Genomic DNA, 27,074 nt, shown 5'->3' with positions numbered 1-27,074 from the left:
ATAAAGAAAAAGAAAAAAAGAGAGAAAGAAAGAAAGAAAGAAAAATAAAGTAAGTTAAGGCCAGGGAATCAGTCTCCTAGAACTGTACTAAGACCCAACATTCAGGATATTCCATATTTTTTTTTAAAACCAATTTGAGCCCGGCCCAGACTTTGAAAGCCCAGCCAGGTGGGATCCTCCTCCTCTCACAGAGGTGCTCAGCTGCCAGCGACTCCCCCTTCACCCGGCCCTCTGGTCTGAATCCAGCCCCTGGCCTCCCTCAGATTCATCTGCTCCCCACTTTACTGAGAAGATCCAGCCCCTCCCCCAGGAATCTCCTTTAGTTTTCCCTCTTCAGCTCAACAGTTAAATATATCTCCACTTTGGGGAGATTTTCTTTTGTTTTGGCAAAACAAATGCTCTTCCTCCTTTCAAAGCGTCTTGTCCACTCACGCACCTGGACTCGAACAGGGTCCCCTCCTGCCCCTTTGTCTATCCTACCCTCAGCTCTCCCACTCTGCCTACAAACCTGCGCTCCCCTCACACTCTAAGAAATGCAGTAACTTAATGAATAAAACATTTAAAACCATCCTTTTACCCCTGCCCCTCTTCGTAAGCAGGTTTACAAAATTGCCCAGTCATCAGAGTCACCTGGGCCCTAGTTAATGCTAGAGACTCCCGGGCACTTTCCCCTAGATAGTGACTTACGAGGTCTGAGACAAGGCCTGGGAGTCTGCCTGACGGGGCAGCTTGGGGAACACCCGCTTCAGCTCTGCCTTCTGCGTCCGCACACGCCGAGCATGTGGGCCCTCATCACCGTCCAGGTCCTCCCCTCCCACTCACTCATAAGTGTACTGCAAAGCTCCCACATTAACACACTTTTCTCTTGTGGGTATTTCGTAACATGACAACAAAGCCAAGTGAAACTATAAGTGCCGGAATAGGCTAACCTGCACGGTTCGGGGTGAGGTGAGGGCTGGCCCCTCCGAGAAGCCTGCCCTGAGATTTGTAGGGCAGGAGGGAAGCGGTTAAGGTCATTCCCTGATGGTGATCAGGGGAGGGCCTAGGGCCTGCTGGCTCAGTGTGTTGGCAGAGGTGCCCTCGGGCCCAGGGCTCATCTTCCTGCAGGAGCTCCTCCTTCAGCTTCTCGGAGTCCTGGGCCAAGCACACATGTAGCTCCATGGCAAAGGACCGTGGCTCTGCGGGTCATCTGCATCATCAAGGTTGAAGGCGGTGAGAGACAGATACAGGCTACAACTGGCCTTCTGGGATTGGTTTGTCTCCACAAGTTCCATTGCCCTCGGTGTGCCCTGCTCATACCCAATGTTTCTTCCCAACTTTTGGCCCCCACCAGAACCAGAGGCAATAGCCTTGCACAGACTTCTCCATGTGGTCTAATTGCTATAAGAAATTCCATATGTGTGCCCCTCCACAGTGGTTCTGCTTCTCTGGTTAGACCCTATTTGATGTACATACTGGTACTAAAGTGACTCCAGGGGAAGAGAAGCTTAAAGATGGGTTCCTTGACTTGGAACTGGTTTACGGAGAATTGATTCTCCGATTTAAAGGCATTAATGACCTGTCACCAGTGGCAAAAGGAACATTGGTATCCTGTGGCATGCAATGGCAAAATATTCATTAAATTGTCACCTGAAACACTTGTAATTGTCAAGAAGACAAGGCTTTTCATGATCAACTAGTTGCTGCTATCTTAGATTTTGGTACAAATAAGGAATACAACAGAGTTAGTTGCTTTGAAGAGTACTAGAAAACTTAACCAAAATAAAAAGAGAGAGAGAGAGAGTAAATTTGGGGCATCTCAATCTCACTTTGAGGTTTGAGGAAAGGAGCAGAAAGCTTCTAGGACTGCCCTAACAGAGCTCTTGTCTCCTGTAGCCAACATTTCTAGAGGAAGGAAGGAAGGAAGGGAGGGAGGGAGGGAGGGAAGGAAGGAAGGAGGAAAAATCCAATCTTAAGGATTGATGAATTACGAAACAAACTGAATTTGCAATCTTGAAGGATCTCTTATGTTTCATTATGTTAAAATTGTTATGTGCATTTTACCACAATAAAACATTTTTTGAAAAAAAATTATCAAATGAGTCCTTCTTCAGGGCCCCTGGCTGGCTCAGTTGGAGGAGCATGTGACTCTTGATCTCAGGGTCATGAGTTCAAGCCCCACACTGGGTGTAGAAATTACTTTAATAGGTTAAAAAAAAGGCTTTAAAAAAAATGGGTCCTCTTCAAACTAATTCTCAAACTTTTCAAATTGGAAGAAACTTTTTAACATTATGAATTTCACCCCTCACATTCCTGCCAACACACACACAAACACATGATGGTAGTTGTACTTTCAGCGTCTTTGAAGGAGAAAATAGGTAAGATAAGGTAATATTTTTTTAAAAGGTATACAAAGCATTGATAAGGACCCTGAAAAAGAGAGTTTCTGCCAAACCTTATTTGCCAGTGGAATCAGCCCTTCCTCCTTGTCTGAGTTTTCTCTTTCTGAGTTCCTCCTGTCTCCTCTGAGACAGTCTCCTTATAGAGGATTCTCCCCATGACCTACCCATATGACTCTCAATGCTTCTAGACCTCTGACCACACACAAGTCCCAGCAGTTCTCAGGAGCTGGAGTACGAAATGTGACCCATGAAGAGATGCATTACACACCAAAAGTACAAACATTTCATGAACTTTTATCAACACTATCCTGGGAAACGTGTTTAGGAATGAACCCTAAAGGTGTTGGTTCAGGAAGGAAGGGTATTATTGGACTGCGCCAAATTTGCTGATAGGGCACATTGAGCAGAGATTCTAGATTTAATGTGTTAACTCAAGCAGCTGCAAATTTTTCTAAAAGTTTGTGTCATTGGTTTCCTAGAATACAGAAATGAAAGTGACCTATTCTGAGTGAAGTTGAAATGCCAGAACTTCCTTGGTAAACAAAAGAAGATATCTAGAGGCATTGGAAGATCTGAATTATAGAGTGGACTTACCATATCTGACCTGTTCACTCACTCCCTAATTATGCCTGCTAGGAGCTCGGGGTCCCTCCTCTCACCAATACTGTGAGAAATGAATTTATGAGGACAGCCCTGCATCCTTGAGGAGCTCTGTGGTGGCTCTTATCTGTAGGCCAAGGATGCCAGTGGGAACTGCAACCATCAAACTAGCAAATTCACTGGGGTCCTGGGGTAGCAGGGGGCCTTAATTGTACAGAGGAGTTTAACCAGGTTACCGTAATGGGCAGCAGAGCCAAAACAAGAATCATAATGATTTGACCATCAAAATCTTTGGCATTGACTCATCGACTCATCGATCTTGGTATCCGTAGAACTGAAATAGATGTACAACCTACTAGATTTCGATCTCATGACAAGAAGTTGAGTCAAATCATCACACTAGAGAACTGTGGTCCCTCAACCTTTTCCTAGCTTGAAGCTAGTTCACCAACCCAGAGCCTTTGGAATGAGGGTAGGCTGGTTCCCCTTGAGAAAGGTCCCAGCTACACAGCGAATAATTAGCTGATACATCTCCCAAAATTCTGTTGTGACTCCTAATTCCAGAAATGCTTATAGACTACAGCACTTAACACCATGGTCTGCCTACCCCCTTGAAATTTCCAATCCGTGGCATCCCTAGAATCATTGACTTCTGCTCCTTCTGCTGCATGTCTGACTCTCCTTCCCAGGTTCTTTCTAATCCTTAAAGATGAGCACCCCTGTAATTCTATCATGGTCCCTTTTCTCTTCCCATTTCCTGAAACACTTACCTCATTAGTTCCTTTATCTCTTCAACACAGAGGCTCCAAACTTGTTCATCATCCTGGCTTTCCAGTTCACTAACCATCAAACACCTGGATGTACTGTTGCCACCTCAAAATCATTCTGTATCTGCTACAGACCAAATGTTTGTGTCCCCCTAAAATTTGTATGTTGGATCCCTACCCCCACTGGGATGGTATTAGGAGGTAAGGCCTTGGGAGCTAATTAGGTCACAAAGGTGGAGCCTTCAGACATGGGATGAGTGACCTTATAAGAAGGGCAAAGAACTCAGTGGTTCTCCTTCCACCGTGGGAGAGTACCAGAAGTGGGCAGTTGGCAACCCTAAACAGGGCTCTCCCCAGATCCCAAAGGTGCTGGCACCGGCCTCCAGAACTGGGAGAAATTTATTTCTGTTGCTTATCAGCCTACCCAGTCTGTGGTATTCTGTTAGAGAAGCCCAAACAGACTAAGACAGTATCATTTTTCCTTCTGTTTTCCTATTAATAATACCATGATTTTCCCAGTGAGTCAGACTAGAAACATCGGGCCTCCTTGACTCCATTTCTCTCTTTCTGTTCCACATCTTACCAGTCACGAAATACTAGCAATTTTATGTGTAGAGTCTCACCTTTCTGTCACTAGAAACACAACCCAAGCCCAACTCTGTGTCATCCCTGGAGGAAATTTAGCAGCTTTCCACTTCCATTCTCTCTCCCAAACATCCAGCCTACTCTTCTTCATGTGTGTTCTATTTTGGTGTGTGAAGTTCCACTATTCAAAAACCCACCGTGATTCCTACTTGCCTCTAAAATACAGTCCAAGCTCCAAAATTTAGCATTTTTGCCCTTTATTGACAAGCCCTCAATCTGCATTCTTCACATCATGACATTTTCAGGTTTTTTACATCACCAATATTCCAACCAAGCCCGACCATCCATTGACTGTGACCCCCACATTCTCATTTCTATATCTTTCTTCACAAATCCCCTGTCTGCCATGCCCTCCTCATCTCCACTTATTGTTCACTTATTTCATAAACACCCTTGAAAAATACCAGGTGCAAGCCCTTGTGAATATCAGGGCATTATTCTTCCCTTGGATGGCTTGGCCCCTGGCCCATTGAAATCCTCTGATTCCTATAAGGCTAGTCCATCCACCACCGCATCTGTGGACTCCCCCTTGGTCTCCTGGCCAGAGGTGACTGCCCGAGCACTGCACTCTTGACCTCCCTCATAGTATTTGTCCACACCAGATGTTACTCATTCATCCCTAGGACCTTCGTCATTGCCATTCCCTCTGCCTTGTAAGCTGTTCCAGACTCCACATAACTGATTCCCCTCACTTCTTCAGTCTCCACTCAAAACACAAGCTCTGAGTCTTCTCCGACCAGTCTACCCAAAAGAATCTCCAACTTTCGGATGAGGAGTCAAGATGGCGGAGAAGTAGCAGGCTGAGACGACATCGGGTAGCAGGAGATCAGCTAGATAGCTTATCTAACCATTGTGAACACCCACAAATCCAACGGGAAATCAAAGAGAAGAAGAGCAACAATTCCAGAAACAGAAAATCGATCACTTTCTGAAAGGTAGGACCTGCGGGGAAGTGAATCCAATGCGACGGGAAGATAGACCCCGGGGGGAGGGGCCGGCTCCTGGCAAGTGGCGGAGGGACGGAGCACAAAATCGGGACTTTTAAAAGTCGGCTCCACTGGGAGACATCGCTCCAGAGGCTAAACTGGGGGGAAACCTAGGCGGGGTCAGCATAACCCCAGGTCCCGCAGAGTCACAGAAGCACCGGGGGTGTCTGAGGGCCGCGGAGCTCACAGGTATTAGAGCGGGGAAGCCGGCTACAGCACAAAAGCCGAAGAGTGAGCTCAGCCCGGGGTTACCTTGTGCCGGGTGCAGGCTGGGTGGGCTCAGAGCGCGGCCGGAGGCCACGGAGACGGAAGCAACCGGGCACTTTTCTCCGGGTTCCAGCAATTGACTGCTTTCCTCAAGGCGCGACCGCAGTCCAGGGAGGCGGGGCGGTTGGGCGCTTTGCTCTGAGAGCGCACTGAGGAGCGGAACCACGAGCTCTCAGCTCCTCCGGGCCGGAGACTGGGAGGCCGCCATCTTCATTCCCGTCCTCCGGAACTCTACGGAAAGCGCTCAGGGAACAAAAGCTCCCGAAAGCAAACCCGAGCGGATTCCTTAGCCCGGCCCCTGGCAAGGGCGGTGCAATTCCGCCTGCGGCAAAGACACTTGAGAATCACTACAACAGGCCCCTCCCCCAGAAGATCAACCAGAAACCGATCCAAAACCAACTTCAGTCACCAAGAACAGCGGAATTCCACAGCAGGAGAAAGCAAATCTTATCTGGACAAAATGACAAGGCGGAAAAACTCACCTCAAAAAAAAGAACAAGAGGCCGTACCGAAGGCTGGAGACCTAATCAATACGGACATTGGTAACATGACAGATCTAGAGTTCAGAATGACAATTCTCAAGGTTCTAGCCGGGCTCGAAAAAGGCATGGAAGATATTAGAGAAACCCTCTCCAGAGAGATAAAAGCCCTTTCTGGACAAATAAAAGAACTAAAATCTAACCAAGTTGAAATCAAAAAAGCTATTCATGAGGTGCAATCAAAAATGGAAGCTCTCACTGCTAGGATAAATGAGGCAGAAGAAAGAATTAGTGACATAGAAGACCACATGACAGAGAATAAAGAAGCTGAGCAAAAGAGAGACAAACAAATACTGGACCATGAGGAGAGAATTCGAGAGATAAGCGACACCATAAGACGACACAACATTAGAATAATTGGGATTCCAGAAGAAGAAGAAAGAGAGAGGGGAGCAGTAGGTATACTGGAGACAATTATTGGAGAGAATTTCCCTAATATGGCAAAGGGAACAAACATCAAAATCCAGGAGATGCTAAGAACACCCCTCAAAATCAATAAAAATAGGTCCACACCTCGTCACCTGATAGTAAAATTTACAAGTCTTAGCAACAAAGAGAAAATCCTGAAAGCAGCCCGGGAAAAGAAGTCTGTAACATACAAGGGTAAAAACATTAGATTGGCAGCGGACCTATCCACAGAGACCTGGCAGGCCAGAAAGAACTGGCATGATATATTCAGAGCACTAAATGAGAAAAACATGCAACCAAGAATACTATATCCGGCTAGGCTATGATTGAAAATAGAAGGAGAGATAAAGAGCTTCCAGGACAAACAAAAGCTGAAAGAATTTGCAAACACCAAACCAGCCCTACAGGAAATATTGAAATATTGAAAGGGGTCCTCTAAGTAAAGAGAGAGCCTAAAAGTAGTAGATCAGAAAGAAACAGAGACAATATACAGTAACAGTCACCTTACAGGCAATACAATGGCAGTAAATTCATATCTCTCAATAGTTATCCTGAATGTTAATGGGCTAAATGCCCCAGTCAAAAGACACAGGGTGTCAGAATGGATAAAAAAACAAAACCCATCAATATGCTGCCTACAAGAAACTCATTTTAGACCTGAAGACACCTCCAGATTAAAAGTGAGGGGGTGGAAAACAATGTACCATGCAAATGGACATCAGAAGAAAGCTGGGGTGGCAATCCTTATATCAGATCAATTAGATTTTAAGCCAAAGACTGTAATAAGAGATGAGGAAGGACACTATATCATACTCAAAGGGTCTGTCCAACAAGAAGACCTAACAGTCTTAAATATCTATGCCCCTAACATGGGAGCAGCCAACTATACAAACCAATTAATAACAAAATCAAAGAAATACATTGACAGCAATACAATAATAGCAGGGGACTTTAACACTCCCCTCACTGAAATGGACAGATCATCTAAGCAAAAGATCAACAAGGAAATAAAGGCCTTAAATGACACACTGGACCAGATGGACATCACAGATATATTCAGAAAATTCCATCCCAAAGCAACAGAATACACATTCTTCTCTAGTGCACATAGAACATTCTCCAGAATAGACCACATCCTGGGTCATAAATGAGGTCTCAATCGGTACCAAAAGATTGAGATCATTCCCTGCATATTTTCAGACCACAATGCTCTGAAGCTAGAACTCAATCATAAGAGTAAAGTTGGAAAGAACCCAAATACATGGAGACTAAACAGCATCCTTCTAAAAAATGAATGAAATCAGGAAATTAAAGAAGAATTGAAAAAATTCTTGGGAACAAATGATAATGAAAACACAACGGTTCAAAATCTGTGGGACACAACAAAGGCAGTCCTGAGAGGAAAATATATAGCGGTGCAAGCCTTTCTCAAGAAACAAGAAAGGTCTCAAATACACAACTTAACCCTACACCTAAAGGAGCTGGAGAGAGAACAACAAAGAAAGCCTAAACCCAGCAGAAGAGAAATCATAAAGATCAGAGCAGAAATCAATGAAATAGAAACTAAAAAACAATAGAACAAATCAACAAAACTAGGAGCTGGTTCTTTGAAAGAATTAATAAGATTGACAAACCCCTGGCCAGACTTATCAAAAAGAAAAGAGAAAGGACGCAAATAAATAAAATCATGAATGAAAGAGGAGAGATCACAACTAACACCAAAGAAATACAAACAATTATAAGAACATACTACGAGCAACTCTACACCAACAAATTTGACAATCTGGAAGAAATGGATACATTTCTAGAGACATATAAACTACCACAACTGAACCAGGAAGAAATAGATAACCTGAACAGACCAATAACCAGTAAGGAGATTGAAACAGTCATCAAAAATCTCCAAACAAACAAAAGTCCAGGACCAGACGGCTTCCCAGGGGAATTCTACCAAACATTTAAAGAATTAATTCCTATTCTCCTGAAACTGTTCCAAAAAATAGAAATGGAAGGAAAACTTCCAAACTCATTCTATGAGGCCAGCATCACCTTGATCCCAAAACCAGACAAGGATCCCTCCAAAAAAGAGAATTACAGACCAATATGATGCAATGAACACAGATGCGAAAATTCTCACCAAAATACTGGCCAATAGGATCCAACAGTACATTAAAAGGATTATTCACCACGACCAAGTGGGATTTATTCCAGGGCTGCAAGGTTGGTTCAACATCCGCAAATCCATCAATGTGATACAATACATTAATAAAAGAAAGAATAAGAACCGTATGATACTCTCAATAGATGCAGAAAAAGCATTTGACAAAGTGCAGCATCCCTTCCTAATTAAAACTCTTCAAAGTGTAGGGATAGAAGGCACATACCTCAATATTATCAAAGCCATCTATGAAAAACCCACCGCAAATATCATTCTCAATGGAGAAAAACTGAAAGCTTTTCCGCTAAGGTCAGGAACACGGCAGGGATGTCCGTTATCACCACTTCTGTTCAACATAGTACTAGAAGTCCTAGCCTCAGCAAGCAGACAACAAAAAGAAATTAAAGGCATCCAAATTGGCAAAGAAGAAGTCAAACTATCACTCTTTGCAGATGACATGATACTATATGTGGGAAACCCAAAAGGCTCCACTCCAAAACTGCTAGAACTTATACAGGAATTCAGTAAAGTGTCAGAATACAAAGTCAATGCACAGAAATCAGTCGCATTTCTTTACACTAACAACAAGACGGAAGAAAGAGAAATTGAGGAGTCAGTCCCATTTACAATCGCACCCAAAACCATAAGATACCTAGGAATAAATCTAACCAAAGAGACAAAGAATCTATACTCAGAAAACTATAAAGTACTCATGAAAGAAATTGAGGAAGACACAAAGAAATGGAAAAATTGTCCATGCTCATGGATTGGAAGAACAAATATTGTGAAAATGTCCATTCTACCTAAAGCAATCTACACATTTAATGCAATCCCTATCAAAATCCCATCCACTTTTTTTAAAGAAATAGAACAAATAATCCTAAAATTTATATGAAACCAGAAAAGACCTCGAATAGCCAAAGGAATATTGAACAAGAAAGCCAAAGTCGGTGGCATCACAATTCCAGACTTCAAGCTCTATTACAAAGCTGTCATTATCAAGACAGCATGGTACTGGCACAAAAACAGACATATAGATCAATGGAACAGAATAGAGAGCCCAGAAATAGACCCTCAACTCTATGGTCAACTAATCTTTGACAAAGCAGGAAAGAATATCCAATGGAAAAAAGACAGCCTCTTCAACAAATGGTGCTGGGAAAATTGGACAGCCACATGCAGAAAAATGAAATTGGACTATTTCCTTACACCACACACGAAAATAGACTCAAAATGGATGAAGGACCTCAATGTGAGAAAGGAATCTATCAAAATCCTTGAGGACAATGCAGGCAGCAACCTCTTTGACCTCAACCACAGCAACTGCTTCCTAGGAACATTGCCAAAGGCAACAGAAGCAAGGGCAAAAATGAACTATTGGGATTTCATCAAGATCAAAAGCTTTTGCACAGCAAAGGAAACAGTTAACAAAACCAAAAGACAACTGACAGAATGGGAGAAGATATTTGCAAACGACATATCAGATAAAGGGCTAGTATCCAAAATCTATAAAGAGCTTATCAAACTCAATACCCAAAGAACAAATAATCCAGTCAAGAAATGGGCAGAGGACATGAACAGACATTTCTGCAAAGAAGACATCCAGATGGCCAACAGACACATGAAAAAGTGCTCCACATCACTCGGCATCAGGGAAATACAAATCAAAACCACAATGAGATACCACCTCACACCAGTCAGAATGGCTAAAATTAACAAGTCAAGAAATGACAGATGCTGGCGAGGATGCGGAGAGAGGGGAACGCTCCTACACTGCTGGTGGGAATGCAAGCTGGTGCAACCACTCTGGAAAACAGTGTGGAGGTTCCTCAAAAAACTGAAAATAGAGCTACCCTATGACCCAGCGATTGCACTACTGGGTATATATCCTAAAGATACAAACGTGGTGCTCCGAAGGGGCACATGCACCCGAATGTTTATAGCAGCAATGTCCACAATAGCCAAACTGTGGAAAGAGCCTAGATGTCCATCAACAGATGAATGGATAAAGAAGGTGTGGTATATATACACAATGGAATACTATGCAGCCATCAAAAGACATGAAATCTTGCCATTTGCAATGACGTGGATGGAACTAGAGGGTATCATGCTTAGCGAAATAAGTCAATCAGAGAAAGACAACTATCATATGATCTCTTTGATATGAGGAAGTGGAGATGCAATGCGGGGGCGTTGGGGGGAGGTAGGAAAAGAAAAAATGAAAAGATGGGATTGGGAGGGAGACAAACCATAAAAGACTCAATCTCAAAAAACAGACTGAGGGTTGCTGGGGGGAGGGGGGACGGGAGAGGGTGGTGGGGAAATGGACAATGGGGAGGATATGGGCTATGATGAGTGCTGTGAAATGTGTAAACCTGACGATTCACAGACCTGTACCCCTGGGGATAAAAATAGATTATATGTTTATTAAAATAAAAAATAAAAGAAAAAATAATTTTAAAAAATGAATCTCCAACTTTCATCCTACTGCATTTTTCTTGCTTGAAATTATCAGTACTTTAAGGGGAAGTGTGTGTATGTGTGTGTGCATCTGTGTGAGTTTACAGTTTGCGTGTTGTATGTCTATGTCTCCCCAGTGGGCTACCAGCTCTATAAAAACAAGGATGATGTTCCTAAAATTGTCCTTTAGAAACAGCAATCACCTCTCCCTAATCGTCTCTCTTAACTTCACAAAGAACACCCAACTAGGAAATTGTAGTTTATATGTTCTTTGGGCCACATCGGGTTCTTAGACAGGGCTTCCTTTTCCCGATAATTATATCCACGAGTGAAAGGGAGAAAGGTATGCATTTATTCTCTCCTGTCCAGCTCGTTGCTTTTGATTTTTTTTTTCTGGTTATATCTAAAACAACAACAGTCTTCTTCCCAAGCATAGCAGGGTCTAAATTAAGAATGTAACAAATGTCTCTGAATGAATCCCGCTCCCCAAGAAACAGAATGTTGCCTCTCTTTCCCTCTGTTCGATACCCTCCAGGTGATCTGAAATATTGATAGCACTAACCACTGACCACAGTTCTCTCTTAGGGCAGCTGCCTTCAGTGGGGGGTGACCACAGTCCCTTCCCACAGAACAGCCAGGGGACCAGGAGTTGCAAAAGCAGAGAATGATAAAAGCAGGAACAAAGCTACTCAGCCCCACACCCACCAGGGCAGACCCACTGCTTCCTGTCCCATTAACTCTAGAAGGAAACAACTTTGGCAGGGGGCCTCCCTCACTCCTCTGGGTTCTCCAGAGCTTTCATCCTTTACTTTTATGGCTAACATAGAGTCAGTATTTTTTAGTATTTTTTTTTTAACCGTCGTCGCTGAGTGGAAAAGAAGGCTCCGTGGGAGAGTCAGTTGTCCCCGCTGGCAGTAGACGAGTCAATGGGCTCTGCTCTCAGGCTTTCCACAGGACAACAAACCCAGGACACTTTCCTTTCCCGACCCTGAAGCTTCAATTGTGTTCAACCCCTTCATTCATGGCCCATGGGAAGACTCCTTGGTATGTATTTGTGGTCTCTGTGACGTGTGGGTCCCTATGGCACGCGCATCTGTAGCTGGCCTCACCCGTCCTCCCACCAGCCAGATAGGTCCCTTCTGCTTCTCTAATACTTGGTCTGATCTATGACTTAATTATCTAGTGTCGATTTATTTAATTCACCAGAGAATCAGGCCAAGTGAAAACTGTCAACCCAAAGAAATTCTTCACAGATTCTCTGGTGTATTTCTGAAAGGAATAACAGCCAGTCACTTTTAGACAAGTCGCTTGATTTCTCTGGACCTGGGTTCCCTCACAAATAAAACGATGGAAGTAGATTTTTTGGTGGCTCTAACACTGGCTGCATAGTAGAATCATCTGGGGAACTTGTAAACCAACCATGGGGCCAGAACCCCTCCTTCCTAGACCAATTAAGTTAGAATCTGGGGGGAGGGGTGGAGGCCAAGGCCCCAGTATTTTTTAAAAGCTCCCCAGACATACTAACAGGCAGCCAACTTTGGGAAACAACCAGCAGATTGGATGATTCCTCCAACAGCTCTAGTGCCAGCCCCCCTTTACCCTGAAAGTCCCTACCATGTGCCCTGTCATTTGAGTGACCAAGCGTGGAGAGCTATCTCTGAAGTGGCTCACTCTGGAAAGAAAGTAGCCACAAGATTGTTAACCTTCCCAGCAAGGTCTTACTGCCCCGAGTAAGAGGTTCAGTTATAAGCAAAATGGCGTCCTCAGAGGTCTAATGTGTCTCTCAAGAAGACAGGACCAGAGGTCTGCAGGATTTTCCCTGGACTTTTAATCTGTCGAGCAATGCCCAGACAGTTGTCGATACCCAAACCCTCATTGTAAAGGTAACATGCCCCTTCCCGCCTCCTTACCCATTCCCTCCCTGATCTCTCCTTCATCCATTCGTCCCACACACACAGGCACTGTTAAGCAACTGTAAGTCACTGGCACTGTTCTAGGCCCCGGGAAGGCACTACTGAACAGAAGCAGCCAAAACACAAAAGACAGGAGAGCCCCGTGGGGGCGACGGGACGCGCTAGAGGAAGCAGCAAGCAGTTGAGCAGAAATAAAACAGAAAGGTGGTCGGCAAGGCCTCGTTGCCAAGGCCCGATCTGAGCAAAACCATGAGAGACAACACCTGTCTCTTCCTTTCTCAGCTCTACAGCTCTGTTCCACGCACAGTGAAGCACGGCCTCACACTGTCATTACTTCACGCGTTGGTCATTTCCTGCATCCCATTTCCTGACTCCTCCCAGCACAGAGCACCTTGTAGGCAAACTGAGGAAAAACCCTTTGGTGGAGGAAAAAGGCAGCAGTCGGCTGAAGGGCTGGAGAAAGCGTCATTATCCACAACACCATGCATGGAGGCTCCTCAAAACTAGTGCCAGCCCAGGGCCTCTCCTGCCCCTGACTCCCCCGTGCTCTCTGCAGCACCGGAGCTCCCTCCAAGTTCCCTTCAAATCCAGAAAGGTGACCGAATCAATTTATAGAGCAGAGTTTTTCGATGTACGGTGTTTTTCTCTAATGAACCTGCCTGCGCCTTGGCTTCTCGCTCAAAGATATAGGCAGCAACCATCGCTTCAGATGAGCAGTGAATTTATAATAAAACTGACATCTGCCGTCGTCTTTTCCCCTCTCTAGTAAGCCACACCCTCTCTGACAAGCACAAAACCGCCCGCTCCTTTAGTGGGCATCAAAGTTGCAAAATAAACAAGAAGCTGGGCCTAAATACAACATGGTAATTTTTTTAAATGCATTTTTGATCTTGAGAGATTCTTTCACTTGAAAAATCATGTAATATTAATATGAACACTAAGTCTGCTGGCTTCCTCGCGCCCTGGCTTGTTTAGGGAGAAATAGTCAGATTTTTCTTTTCATTTTCCAAGTAGAAAGTACCATAATATTGACAATGCTTTTCCAAAACGACACAGGGTCTTATATTAGGTGTTAACAGGAGAAGGCAAAGCTGTATTTTAAACTATGATGACCTAAGAGCTAAAGGATGCCAAAAAACATAGCAGTTTTTGGAATGAGCACACAGCTTGGAACCAGGCACCATGTTTTTTAATTCAGATAATAGGGGCGCTTGGCAGGGTCTGCTTTGCCAAGTCTGCATGATTTGACTCTACAATCACGAGCTCTGAAACCTCAACCTAATTCTCAAGATTAGTGAGATCTTAGGGCCTGTCCTCAGTACCATCCGGGACAGGAGTGAAAGAAAGATGAATGGAAACCAGGTCCACGTGTGCAGCCTTAAAAAAGAAAAGGTTTATGTGTCTGCAGTCTCCGGAGGCTTATAATAGACCCTCAGTAATAGCCGAGCTGGAAAAGAGGCAGGGGCCTGTAGCTTCATCCCCTGGAGGAAGAAATCATGATATTGTCAAGTAGTGAGAAAAATAAAAAATGGAAAATGTTACCAACAAGAACGTCGGACTGAATGGCAGACTGTATTATATTTTGTTATCCTTTGTATTCAAAGATAATGTGCCCGACAGTGATTGTTGTCTGAGCCTTAGCATGCGGCTTAAATACCAATGGGGAAACTCGAGAGTCTTTTCCGTGCTCTATAAATTGTTCCAAGCTTTGCTGCAGCCCTGTCACTATCCGTGTCTCTGCAGCTTAGATTCATGGTTAACCCAAAGCCTTTGGTCCAAGGGTAAGGAGCTCACGCCTTCCCGCCCACAGTGGGATGGATGTTCGGGTCATGCGTGAGGTTTAGCAGAAGTGGATGTTACAGAGAATAGCTGTGATGCCACTCCTGTTGTAGGAGGGACATACCTTTTATCCCCACCCCATAACCTAGGGAACAGTGGAGCATGTAATGGTGGTAGACGGCACTGGGTCGAGAGCACAGACCAAGCCTCGAGTCTCACAGCTCTGCTCAGATGAAATGCTGGGCTTCAGAGAAGAGTCACCCCAACCACAGCTGCCATTGATCAAGCAACTATACCAGAGATTTACATTCGGTGCCTGATTTAATTCTCACACCAGTCGTGCCATATAAGGTTTGCAATCTTCATTTACAGATGAGGACACTGAGGTCCAGAACAATTAAGTTATTTGTCAAGGGTCAAAGAGTGAATAAAGAGGACCTCTGGTTTCCAGGTCAGCATATAAGGAGCTAAAAGTAGCCATTCTATCCTAACAGGTAAAAAGTGTTGGGGGGGGGGGCAAGAAATCAGCAATTCTTAGATCCGTCAAAGAAGGGAGGCTGCACAGCAAACCACTGCCCCCAAAACTGGAGAGACGGATAATGGAAATACAGAGAAGCACAACTTGCTACAGCAGAAACCAGTACAGAAACCAGAGCCAGGCAGGAAAACCTGAACCATAATTGATGAATTGCTAGAGGCTTGGTGTGGGCAAATCTCAAAGTTAAAAACTCCAGGAGGGCCCAGTCACAAGTGGGAACCCACACATTTGTTTCACCTCCAGGAGCTCAACTAGATCCTCATAGTAAATATCAGAGAAACATCCCCCACAGTTGCAGGAGGAAGAGAGCAAGAGTGGGCAGGAGAGGGAGAAGCAGTCTCCCCGCTGAGCAGGGATCCTGACCAGGGGACGGGGCTGGGGGAAGGGGGGGATCGATCCCAGGACCCTGAGATCACGACCCAAGCCAAAGGCAGATGCTTAACAGCCTGAGCCACCCAGACACCCCAAGCATTCTGTTGTTTCTAACAAGGCCTGCACTCAGGACAACCTATTTTATCAGAGCATAACCCACTTGGTGGGGAGAGACATTGCCAACTCTAGCCTTCTCCAGCCATCCTATCCCACTTAAGTGGAGAAAAATCTGAAACACACTGGTGAAGTTCACAGTCCAGGGGAACGGGCTCACCAAAAACCTGAAACCTAATCATAGGACTACAGAACACTTCCCCTCCCCCATGCCTTCTCACCACAGCACTAAAGGCCTCTTTACGGTAGTTCTTTTCACGCAGTACATCATGTCCACCTTTCAATAAAAAATTACAAGGCATACTAAAAGGCAAAAAAACAAAAGAAAACAAAAAAACACACACACAAATTGAAGAGCATCAGAACCAGAGAAAGATATTATAGAAATGTTGGAATTATCAGGCCAGGAGTTTTTTGAAACTGTGATTAATACGCTAAGGGATTTGACAGAAAACGTAGACAATACGAAAGGACAGATGGATAGTAGAGAGATCAAAAACACTGTACCAGAAATGAAGGATGCCTTTGATGGGCTCGTTAGTAGGCTGCACACGGCTGAAAGAACCCCTTTGCTTGAGGATATAACAGTAGAAACTGAGAAGCAAAGAGAGAAAAGACTTAATAAAAATAGAACATCCCAAAACTAAGGGATGACGACAAAAGTTAAAACTTATGCATAATGGGGATGTCAGAAGGAGAAAAAAGAAACAGAAGAAATATGTGAAGCTATAATGACTGAAAATTTCCCCCAAATTCATGTTAAACACCAAACCATAGGCACAGAAATTTCAACAGCACTGAGCATGATAAATGCAAAAACAAAAACAAATACAGAAACACCTATACCTCGGCATAGCATATTCCAAGTTCAGAAGATCCAGGATAAAAACCTTCAATGAAGCCCAAGGAAGAAAATACCTCAACCTGTCAAGGAGCAAAGATAAGAAGCGTATCTGACTCCTCCTCGGAAACCAGACAAGCAAGAAAGAAGTAAAGTGAAGTCTTTAAAGTGTTAAGTAAAAAAATAAAAAAACAACCCTATCTTCTAGATTCTATTCTCTCTGAGATTAGCCTTCCAAAGTGCAAGAAAAATAAAGAGCTCCTGAGAAAAAAATTGAGGAAATTTGTTGCCAGGAGAGCTGCCTTGCAAGAAATGTTAAAAGAAGTTCCTCAAAAACAAGGAAAATGATACAAATCAGAACTAACCCCTATATTAGGAGATGAAGAATGTTGGAAACTGGATAAGAGAAGGTAAAACAAAATGTTTATAGTTCATAGTCTTAATTGATCTGAAAGATAACAGCTTATTAAAAATAATAGCAACAATAATAATAAGCAGATGCCAAGGAGTGTATGAGAAGATGCTCCACATCATATGTCATCAGAGAAATGCAAATTAAAATGAAAATTAAGTACATACCACACATCTATTAGAATGGCCCAAATCCAAAACACTGACAGCACCAAATTCTAGTGGGAACGTGGCGCTCGTGCGGTGGGAACGCAAATTGTGCAGCCACTTTGCAAGACAGTTTGGCAGTTTCTAACAAAACTAATACTCCCAGCGTCTTATCTAGCAGTCATGCTTCCCGGTATTTATCCAAGTAAAGTGAAAACTTCCGTCCTTCACGAAAACCTGGGACACATGGATATTTATAGCAGCTTTATTCATAATTGCCAAAACTTGGAAGCAATCAAAATGTCCTTCAGTAGATGAATGGATAAATACACTGTGGTACATCTAGACAACAGAATATTATTCAGCACTAAAAAGAAATCCATCTATCAATTAAAAGAAATGCACATAATTAAGTGAAAGAGGCCAGTCTGAAAAGGCTACAGAGTATATGATTCCAACTATATGACATTCTGGAAATTGCACAACTATGGATACAGTAAAAAGATTAGCGATTGCCAAAGGAGGGCTGGAGAGAGGGAAGGATGAATAGGCAGAGCACAGAGGATTTTTAAGGCAACAAACCCATAACGTACCATACTGTGATGGTGGATACATGTCAACATTTGTCAATACCCACAGAATATACAACACCAAAAGTAAACCCTAATATGAACTATGAACTTTGGGTGATAATGTGTGCCAAGGTAGGTTCATTGAGAAAAACAAATGTACCACTGCATCGCTGGGTGTGGGGCAGGGGGAGGCTGAGTATGTGTAGGGTTAGGGGACATATGGGAAATCTCTGTACTTTCCATTAAAGCCTAAAAATAAAGTTATTAATTAAAAACATAATAAATTCTAGAGCTAGAAAATGTGATCTCAGCTAAATTTAACTGCAAAAACCTTTGCTTGACCTGGTAATACGACAGCCTCTATGATTAAAGTAGCAGTTCCCAAGACACTCATTGGGACCCTACAACATTCTATGTGCCTTTGGCCCTTTCTTCTTGAGGCTTCCCTATTCTAACTTGTCTTTCAACAGCCGAGGAGAGCATACTGTCATCTATGCCACACGGTGAGGAGCTCTATGACTATAGTCAGCCATAATCATTAAGGAAATGCTTTAATCTCATCAATAAGCACTAAATTCTAGTTTATCAGTTATGTATCGCTGACAAACAAACCATCCGAAAACCTAGGGGCTCAAGACAACAGCAATTTACTAGTTCCCATGATCTCACAGGTGAGCCAGGTAGGTCTTCTGCTCTCACTTGAGCCAACTCACACAACCATAATCACGGGTAGACCGACTCGGGTATGGGCTCAGCTCAGATGGCTGAGATAGCTGAGTCTCTGTCTCTCATGGTCTTCTGTGCTGGGCTTCCTCATCTGATCTCAGACGTTCAAGACAACAAAAGCAGAGGCTCTAAATCCCCTAAGCCTTAGCCTCCAAAGTTGTACCATGTTCCTTCGAGCTATTTCCATTGGTCAGAGCAAGTCATAAAGCCAGGCCACATTAACAGAGTGAGGAAGCAGACCTCTCGAGGGGAGAAGCAGCAAAGTCACATTGTAAAGAGGCACGAACCCAGGAAGGCATGATTTATTGGGGGCCATTATTGTACGTATTATTGTACCAGGGTCTTGCCTTTGGGCTCAGGGGTTCACATTCAAATTCCCCAAAGTCTCACCCAACTCCAGCATCGGACTCAGAGCTCATGACACCAGGCAAGTCAGGTCCAGATGGAAAGACAGGAATAAGATAACTGCAATAGACACTCCCATTTAAAAAGGAGAAAGAGAAGGGTGCCTGGGTGGCTCAGTTGGTTAAGCATCAGACTCTTGATCTCAGGTCAGGTCTTGATCTCAGGGTCTTGATCTCAGGATTGGGAATTCAAGCCCATGTTGGGCTCCATGCAGGATGTGGAGTCTACTTTAAGAAAGAAAAAAACGGAGAAAGAGAGGCACAGAACTGTCACTGGCCCCTAACAGTTTTGAAATATGGCTGGACATGTTTCAAGCTTCCTCTTCTGCGAACAGGGAATGTTCCTTTATTGGGAACCAGATGTGCTCCTTAGGAGTGGACCCTTCAACTATTTTTCCCAGGTTTTGGCTCTGCCCCAGACTTACGGCTTTACTCTCTGAGACACCTTCTCTTAATGACAAAAACGGCCCATGTTTGCAGCTAAGAAGCGTTCTTAGTCACCTTCCTGCCCATAGAAAGTTGGGAGCCCAGAGGCCTTGTTTTCATTTGAACTGTCCCATTCAGTCCAAACTGACACAGCTCTCTTAAATTCAATACTCTCAAAACCTCTGTGGGTTTCCTGTGAATTTTATACTGTTTTTCTCCATGTCCCAAAGAGACACATCTATCATTCTTTTCCTGTCTGTACATTAGACATGTCAGATTGCTGTGGTTTGATGCCCTTAGGATTCTTAGAAAACAGTGTGTCTGGCTAAGAGGGTTACTTAGGAACCTCTTCAAATTTTTCAGAAATTGTAGCAAAGATCCTGTGGCCACACCCTTGATTCAGTGTTTACCTTGAGTCTGTTTTTTATCTGGAGAATCTTCTGCCAACTGGAGACACTAGAAATGGAAAATCATTTTATTTTCTAAACATAAATGTCCTGGTTCCTCTATATTTCCTGCAAATTCTAATTAAAAACTAAATATTTCATTCTTCCATTCATTTCTCTCTTCCCAAGGTAAAAAACAAAAACAAAAGCCAGTGGATGCTTTTAACATTTTGCCTTGGCCAAGGCCACAGGGTCACCAAGCACATTTTCTACAACCCTCGTCCCCACGGCATCAGCTTGCCCGATATGCAACGTGGGTCACTCCCTTCCAGCCTCCAGTAGCAAATCCTTCACTGTCCTTCCAGCTTCTTCTACAAAACTCCATGCTCCCCTCTCAGCCTCCACTGACCCAGTCCCAAAGCCAGGGCTCATGTCTTGGGGTTTTCTTCAATTACACTCACTGCCAGATACCAATTTCTGTATCTGTTACTTATTATTGTACAACAAAACACTCCAAAACTTAGTGGTTTCAAACAACCACATTGGATTCCATCTCATTATTCAGTGGATTGGCCGGGGAGTTCTGCTGCTGCTCTTTCCTGGGCTGCAATCAACTGGCAGGTTGGCTTCACCTGGGCTTTTCTCTCCAGAAGGTTCCCCATCCTGAGTTCATAAACGCAAAGCATGGTAGTCTTGGACAATGAGCAAGCAAAGGTGAAGTTTCCAAAACTTCTAGAAGCCATCTTCGGAGGTTACCCCATGTCACTTCTACCATATTCTATTGGTCAGATGAAGTCACCAAGCCAGCCCATAGTCAAAGGATGGAAAAAGACACTCTACATCTTGATTGAAGGAACAGCAAAGGACATGCATACAAGGAAGTGTGATTCATTAGGGGCTAGGGTTTATAACAACCTACACAGAATATATATTTTTATGTATAAGAATATGCAAACATATCTGCACAACATGATTTTTTTACATCTGAGTTTGGGATCAAGATATTTTCTTTACTAGTTTACTTAGATAAATATAGTTGAGTCATAATACTTTATGATAGTCAGCTAGTGAATGGCCTGTAGTATATTTGGCAAAAATAATGAATTCTTAGTGATTTGAGATTTTCCTAGAGCTCCTAGCTATAAAATGTTTCCTGTGAAGTAAAATGATATTGCTCAGGAATTTGGGTGGAAATTATAGGGTTTATGGATTAGCAAAGTGAGAATTAATGAGGTTCCTCTGTCTTTACTGCAACCTAAGAACTAGAATTCCTATAAAGAAATTAGTTCTAAGAGTGGAGGCCTTTTTCGAATCATTCTGGCAAAGATGGCATCATGTTGAAAGCAAAAAGCTGTTAAAGTCTAAATTTTGCCATTATAGAGATCATTTTTATTGCAGTGTATAATTTTTATTAATTAAATTTTCACATGGATAACTTACCAATAAAATTATTTTTTAGCAGTAAAATTATTTATAATCTAAGAGTATGTCTATAATCTTACTGTGTAATATTTTTCACAAAGCTTTAGGACAATATAAGCTATAGTTGCCTATCTTTATTCCTCAGAGTCACTTTTACTGTTTAAATTAAGAAACTTTTATATATTAAAGTAAAACGTCTTATTTCTCAGATATTTGTGAGTGAAATAAAGTGTTATTTTTACTATCTTCAGAAATGCATAAAATGAGTGATTATAAAAATACATCATAATATTACTCATCGTCTTTCAGACTTTAAGGGAGCTAATAACAAAGTTGTGCTAAGGAATATTGAATAAAATTGTTTTAGCTGGGAGACACTTAATTTTACATATAGAGGGAAGATCCAATCAAATTAGATGAGGTAGGATCGCATGACTTAATTTATAGTACTATTATGCCATCCTAATTGTTCAGTAGTCTTTATCAGGCTTAAAATTTTGACCCCATGGACAATAACTTGAGACACATTGATAAAGCCAGCTTCAGAATAAATTATGTATTCACGGAAAATTAAAAATCTGTGTGCAGAACACTTAAATGTATTAAAAATTTCAGCAATTCATCTTGTAAAATCTTCCCCCAGCACCATTTCAAGTCTGACAGCCATCCTGCCAAAAAGCTTAAAATGCAAAATGGCTTTAGGAGGTACCCAGAGTAGTCATACTTGCGACAAAATAGAACGGGAGTTTCCCGGGGATGGGAGAGGGAAGAATGGGGAGTTTGTAAGGGTGGCTGGTGGTAACCATAGCACAACTACATGAACGGACTTCACGCCACTTGATATGCTCTTGAAAATGGTCAAAATGGTCAATTCTATTTATATGAATATTTCATCACTGTTTTTAAAATGCCAAATGAAATTAAGTCCAACAAAATAAGTGCAAACACTTCAGAATGTTTGTGGTACAAAAGAAAACAGTACTATAGAACAGAATCAACAACAATGACACTAAGGTATCATAGTCAAAAAAGCATGGGGAGGGGCACCTGGGTGGCTCAGTGGGTTAAGGCCTCTGCCTTCGGCTCAGGGCATGGTCCCAGGGTCCTGGGATAGAGCCCCGCGTCCGGCTCTCTGCTCAGCGGGGAGCCTGCTTCCTCCTCTCTCTCTCTCTGCCTGCCTCTCTGCCTGCTTGTGATCTCTCTCTCTCTCTCTCTCGCTGTGTCAAATAAATAAATAAATAAATCTTTAAAAAAAAAAAAAAAGTATGGGGAAAAAAACTGCTTGGTCATCATGGCAGCTCGTACCCGCTAACTCAGATGAAACCCTGTTTAACCGGATGAGTCACCTTCAGGAGAAGCCATTGCTCAGACGCCAGTGAAAGTAGGCACATTCAGTCGGAAAAACTGCTCATAGCTTGGGTGACTGAAGGATGATGTCTTACCTTTATCTCTGTTTACATTTTTTTTTTTTTTTAATATCAGGTCTAGCTTAAGTATCTCCATGCCTTGGTGTATTTCCAGATCCCAGGGCAAAATTAGTGACCTCCACGCAATTACTCAATTACTTGCAGTTCCAGTCTCCTTTCTTATCATGTTTTCACATGCCCCAGTCTTCAGCTGGCTGATCCCCAGCCGGCTTTCTAGGCCACACTCACTGAGGCTCCCCCTTCCTGCTCCGCTCCCTGACGGCTGTCCTTGAAGCGCTCCTTACCGCTCCAGTTTCCCGTCCAGTGTTTACCTGATTACCTGCGAGTTTTCCCAGCAAACCCGGGAAACTTCCGGAAGACTAGGACTGTGTCTTGCTTATCCCTGTAGTCCCAGAGCCCAATACAGTGTTTGGCCCACAGTACACAGAAAATACATGTTGGTTGAATGAATGAAGAATTAAATAAATGGTATACCCTTTCCTAAATTTATTAAAATGGCCACATTTCAAAAGCCAGTTCAGTCCCAGGGACACTGATCTGGGGACCTGGGCATCTGCTGGGAGTGAAGCCAGGATGAGCCGTGTGGAGATGGGGCAAAACCAGCCCTAGAGCAGCAAAGGGTGGGATGGAACTTTGGCTGGTTCTTTATAAGAAGATCTTATGGGGTGCCTGAGAGGGCTCCATAGGTTGAGTGTCTAACTCTTGATTTCAGCTCAGGTCATGGCCTTAGGATCCAGGGGGATCAGGCCCTGCATAGGGCTCCACGTTCAGCAGGGAGTCTGCCTGCGATTCTCTCTCTCCCTCTGCCCCTCCCCTCTGCTCATACTCTAAATAACTAAATGAAATATTTTTTAAAAGTAATAAATAAAAAGATATTACACTTTCCAACCGGTGCATTCCAGAAAGTAATCTCTCTTCCAGCACATTATTGTAACTATCGCATTCAGAATACAATCCTTGAAGGGTCTGTGAAGAGCTGTAAAGCTGTGAAGAGTACTCCCTGACACATCTGCTCCCGAAAAAATTGTTTTTCACCCGGCTCATTGTACATATATGTACACAAATACATCAACCAGATCAACAAAGATTTTTAGAAAATCTGTTTAAATATTGTATAGTAAATGTAAGAAAAAACACAAAACATTCTTGTGTACAAATTAAGTTGTACTTATTTGTGAGCCTCAGTTGATTTCCTGCCCACACCTCCCATTCCCTCATCCGTGCTTGGGTAGGACTACTCATGATGGAAAACAAGGGTCTGGTGACCGCCAGAGCCAGGAGAGGAAGCACATGGCAGATGTAGCAGGTGTCAGAGGAAAGGGGGTCATGCCCCAACTATCCCAACTATCCCTTCTACATGTAAACCATTCTTTACTCTCTTTTTTTTTTTTTAAATATTTTATTTATTTATTTGACAGAGAGAGATCACAAGTAGGCAGAAAGGCAGGCAGAGAGAGAGAAGGGTGGGGGGGAAGCGGGCTCCCCGCTGAGCAGAGAGCCCAATGCGGGACTCGATCCCAGGACCCTGAGATCATGACCTGAGCCGAAGGCAGAGGCCCAACCCACTGAGCCACCCAGGTGCCCAACCATTCTTTACTCTTGACCAAAGACCAAGGGGCACTGAATATTGCACACAGAAGGATATATATATTCCCAAGCAATCCTTCATTATTATAAATACTAGAATAAAGAGAATAAGATACTAGATCTGCCCATTTTGGTGGCTCCTAAAATGGTAGAAATTTGTCCTCCTGAACTCTAATATTTCAAAAATCCCTGGAAAGTTAGAACTATACCAGAAAGAAGCAGAAGGGGAAAAAAAAATCCTATGAGCAAAGGCCAGCTCAAACCCTAGAGAGCTTCTCCCCCCTCCTAAGCACATGTTATAGAAAATAAACAATATTTTCATTTAACAACAGATGGTTCAACACTCATTGCTATGCCAGGACCTAGCAGTGAATAAATGGCTTCTCCTTCTTGGAATAAGCATCTTCTCTTCCCAGTTGGACTCTAAGCCTGGGAGGAAAGGGTTTACAAAATTTCTGTGTCTTGGTGTTGCCGGCACCCGGCTTAATAGCCTTCAGGAACAAGGGCTAACATGGCTTTAGGGGTGGTGAAGGATAACCCAGGGGCCGAGATGAAAGGGGAAGGTAAGACTAAGCAACCAGCTTATTGCATTTATATTTATTCAACAAACAGGTTTAGTACCTACTATAAAATTAAGATATTGGTGAAAGCTAGCATTCACTCATTTTAGATATTTACCATTTATTATCTCTCATAGTTCTAAGAGTTGACTGAGCTCAGCTGGGCACTCCTTGCTTGGGGTCTTCTATGCCATTACAGGTGGCTAGCAGCTGGGGCTAGAGCCATCGGAAGGTTCGACATAACTGCATATCCAAGATGGCTAACTCACTTGTGGACCGTCGATGTCATTTGTTGGTGGGGAGCTCATGGCTGGGAGTAATCACGTGCTATCAAGCTGTATACAACAGGGAACCTGGCCTCCACCATGCTTCTCGAAGAAAGCAGCTGGGTCCTGAGAGGGCGTGTCCTAAGAGGGAACATTCCGCGAGACCGGGGTATAGAAGCAGTAAGATCCTTTACGACCTTAGCCTTGAAAGTCATAGGGTGTCACTTCAGAGGCAGCCCAGATTCAAGGCAGGGACAACACAAGAGCGTGAGTAAAGGAGGCATGGCTCCTGGGTGGGGGCAACTTTGGAGAAGGAAAAAAAATTTTATATATATATATATATATATATATATATATATATATACACACACACACATATATATATGCGCACATGCTACACAATGTGTTTTACACACATTATTTCATTCACAAAAGACCTAGTAGGCGGGGATAAGCATCCCTAATCTTACTGATGAGGAATCTGGAGCTCAGAGAAGCCATCTATGTCACCTAGCAATAATTCTCTTCTGTGAATGAAATCAGAGCATGGTCAATGTATGATCTGCCACTATTAACCCGAAACACTCTTACTCAGCTCTCTCTAGAACACGAGGTTTTGTTCTCAAGAGTACTGTTGGAAACACGAATGGGAAAAGAGTGAAACCCCCTTTCTCCAGAAATTTTATAATCTGGAGTGTCTGGCTGGCTCAATGGGAAGAAAGAGCAACTCGTAATCTCCGGGGTGGTGAGTTCAAGCCCCACGTTGGGGGTGGGATAGAGATTACCTAAATAAATGAAACCTTAAAAAAAAACTTTTTATAGTCTAGTGAAGCCAGAAAATGTTGAGGAAATCTCCATTTTGAAAGATCCTGCTCTATCCAAACTACTAAAGTTAAATTTGGGGAACATCTGAGGGAAATTGGCCTGAAAAACCTCCTTGCTCCTTGTGGTGTTCTCCAGAGAGACGGAAAGCAAAAGGGGAGAATAAGGAAAATGGAGAGCCCGGCAAGGTCTAGAGCACGGGAGTCATCAGAGGAACCACCAGGAGACTACGGAGAGGAAGGCCTCACCACCATGGCTAGCTGGAGTCCCTCACAACAAGGAAGGAAGCTTGTCTGTGAAATGTGTAAACATTTAAATAGTACTGATTCCTCTCCAAGAGGCTATGCAAACAGGGTGTATACTTGAGTCTTTTTATTCAAGAGTGGGTTTAAAAGGCTTTTTTTTTCCCCCTTCTCCCACTCTAGTAGGTAAATAGCCAGATAACCAGCAACTGTTTTTATCACATCATTGATCACTTTCTCTACCGACAGGACAATAATTTTCCACTCTGTAACCCAATCAATATGCTCTCCACCACCGTTAACTCCCCACTCTACTCTTCTCCTCACACACAGATTCCAGATTTTTTAAAAACATTCCAACTTTTTTAAAAGTTTCAGACACGCGAAGTCTGTGGTATCTTTTGATTCAAAGCTATGACTTTCGTTTTTGACCAAAAAAAAAAAGAGAGAGAAGTGTACATGTTCTTGCTCTCAACTGTTAAAAGCCTGAGAATTTAGTTTTAAGAACTTGAGTCACAGTACACCTTATTTGTCCCCTTGTGTCTCGCTACTGCAGCCCTGGGTGTTTTGTATAATGCATGAGTGAACCCCGCTTAGAAATAGAAATGCATTTTCAATAAGTATTTATTATGTTGTTCTGAGCATACAGCTTTAAATTTGCCCGCTGTAGCTTGAAGCATTACACAAACTGTTGGTCTGCTGACTGCCTCTCTGGCAGCAACACACACAGAAAATAGATTGCTAAGGGTTTTTTCCCCTCCTCCCCCACTCCTCCTCTCTCTCCGGTTTCTCTCTTTTTTTTTTTTTTTTCTTTTTTTTTTTAAACCAGTCGTGAACATTTTTTAATCTTGTGGCATTTTTAATCAACACGTATTTCCTTCCAGGACCTATGATCCTCTATTGATTCC

This window comes from Martes martes, assembly GCF_963455335.1.
Source record: "Martes martes genome assembly, chromosome: 6".
In the NCBI taxonomy this organism is placed as follows: Eukaryota; Metazoa; Chordata; class Mammalia; order Carnivora; family Mustelidae; genus Martes; species Martes martes.
Note: the sequence above shows the minus strand (reverse complement) of the source record.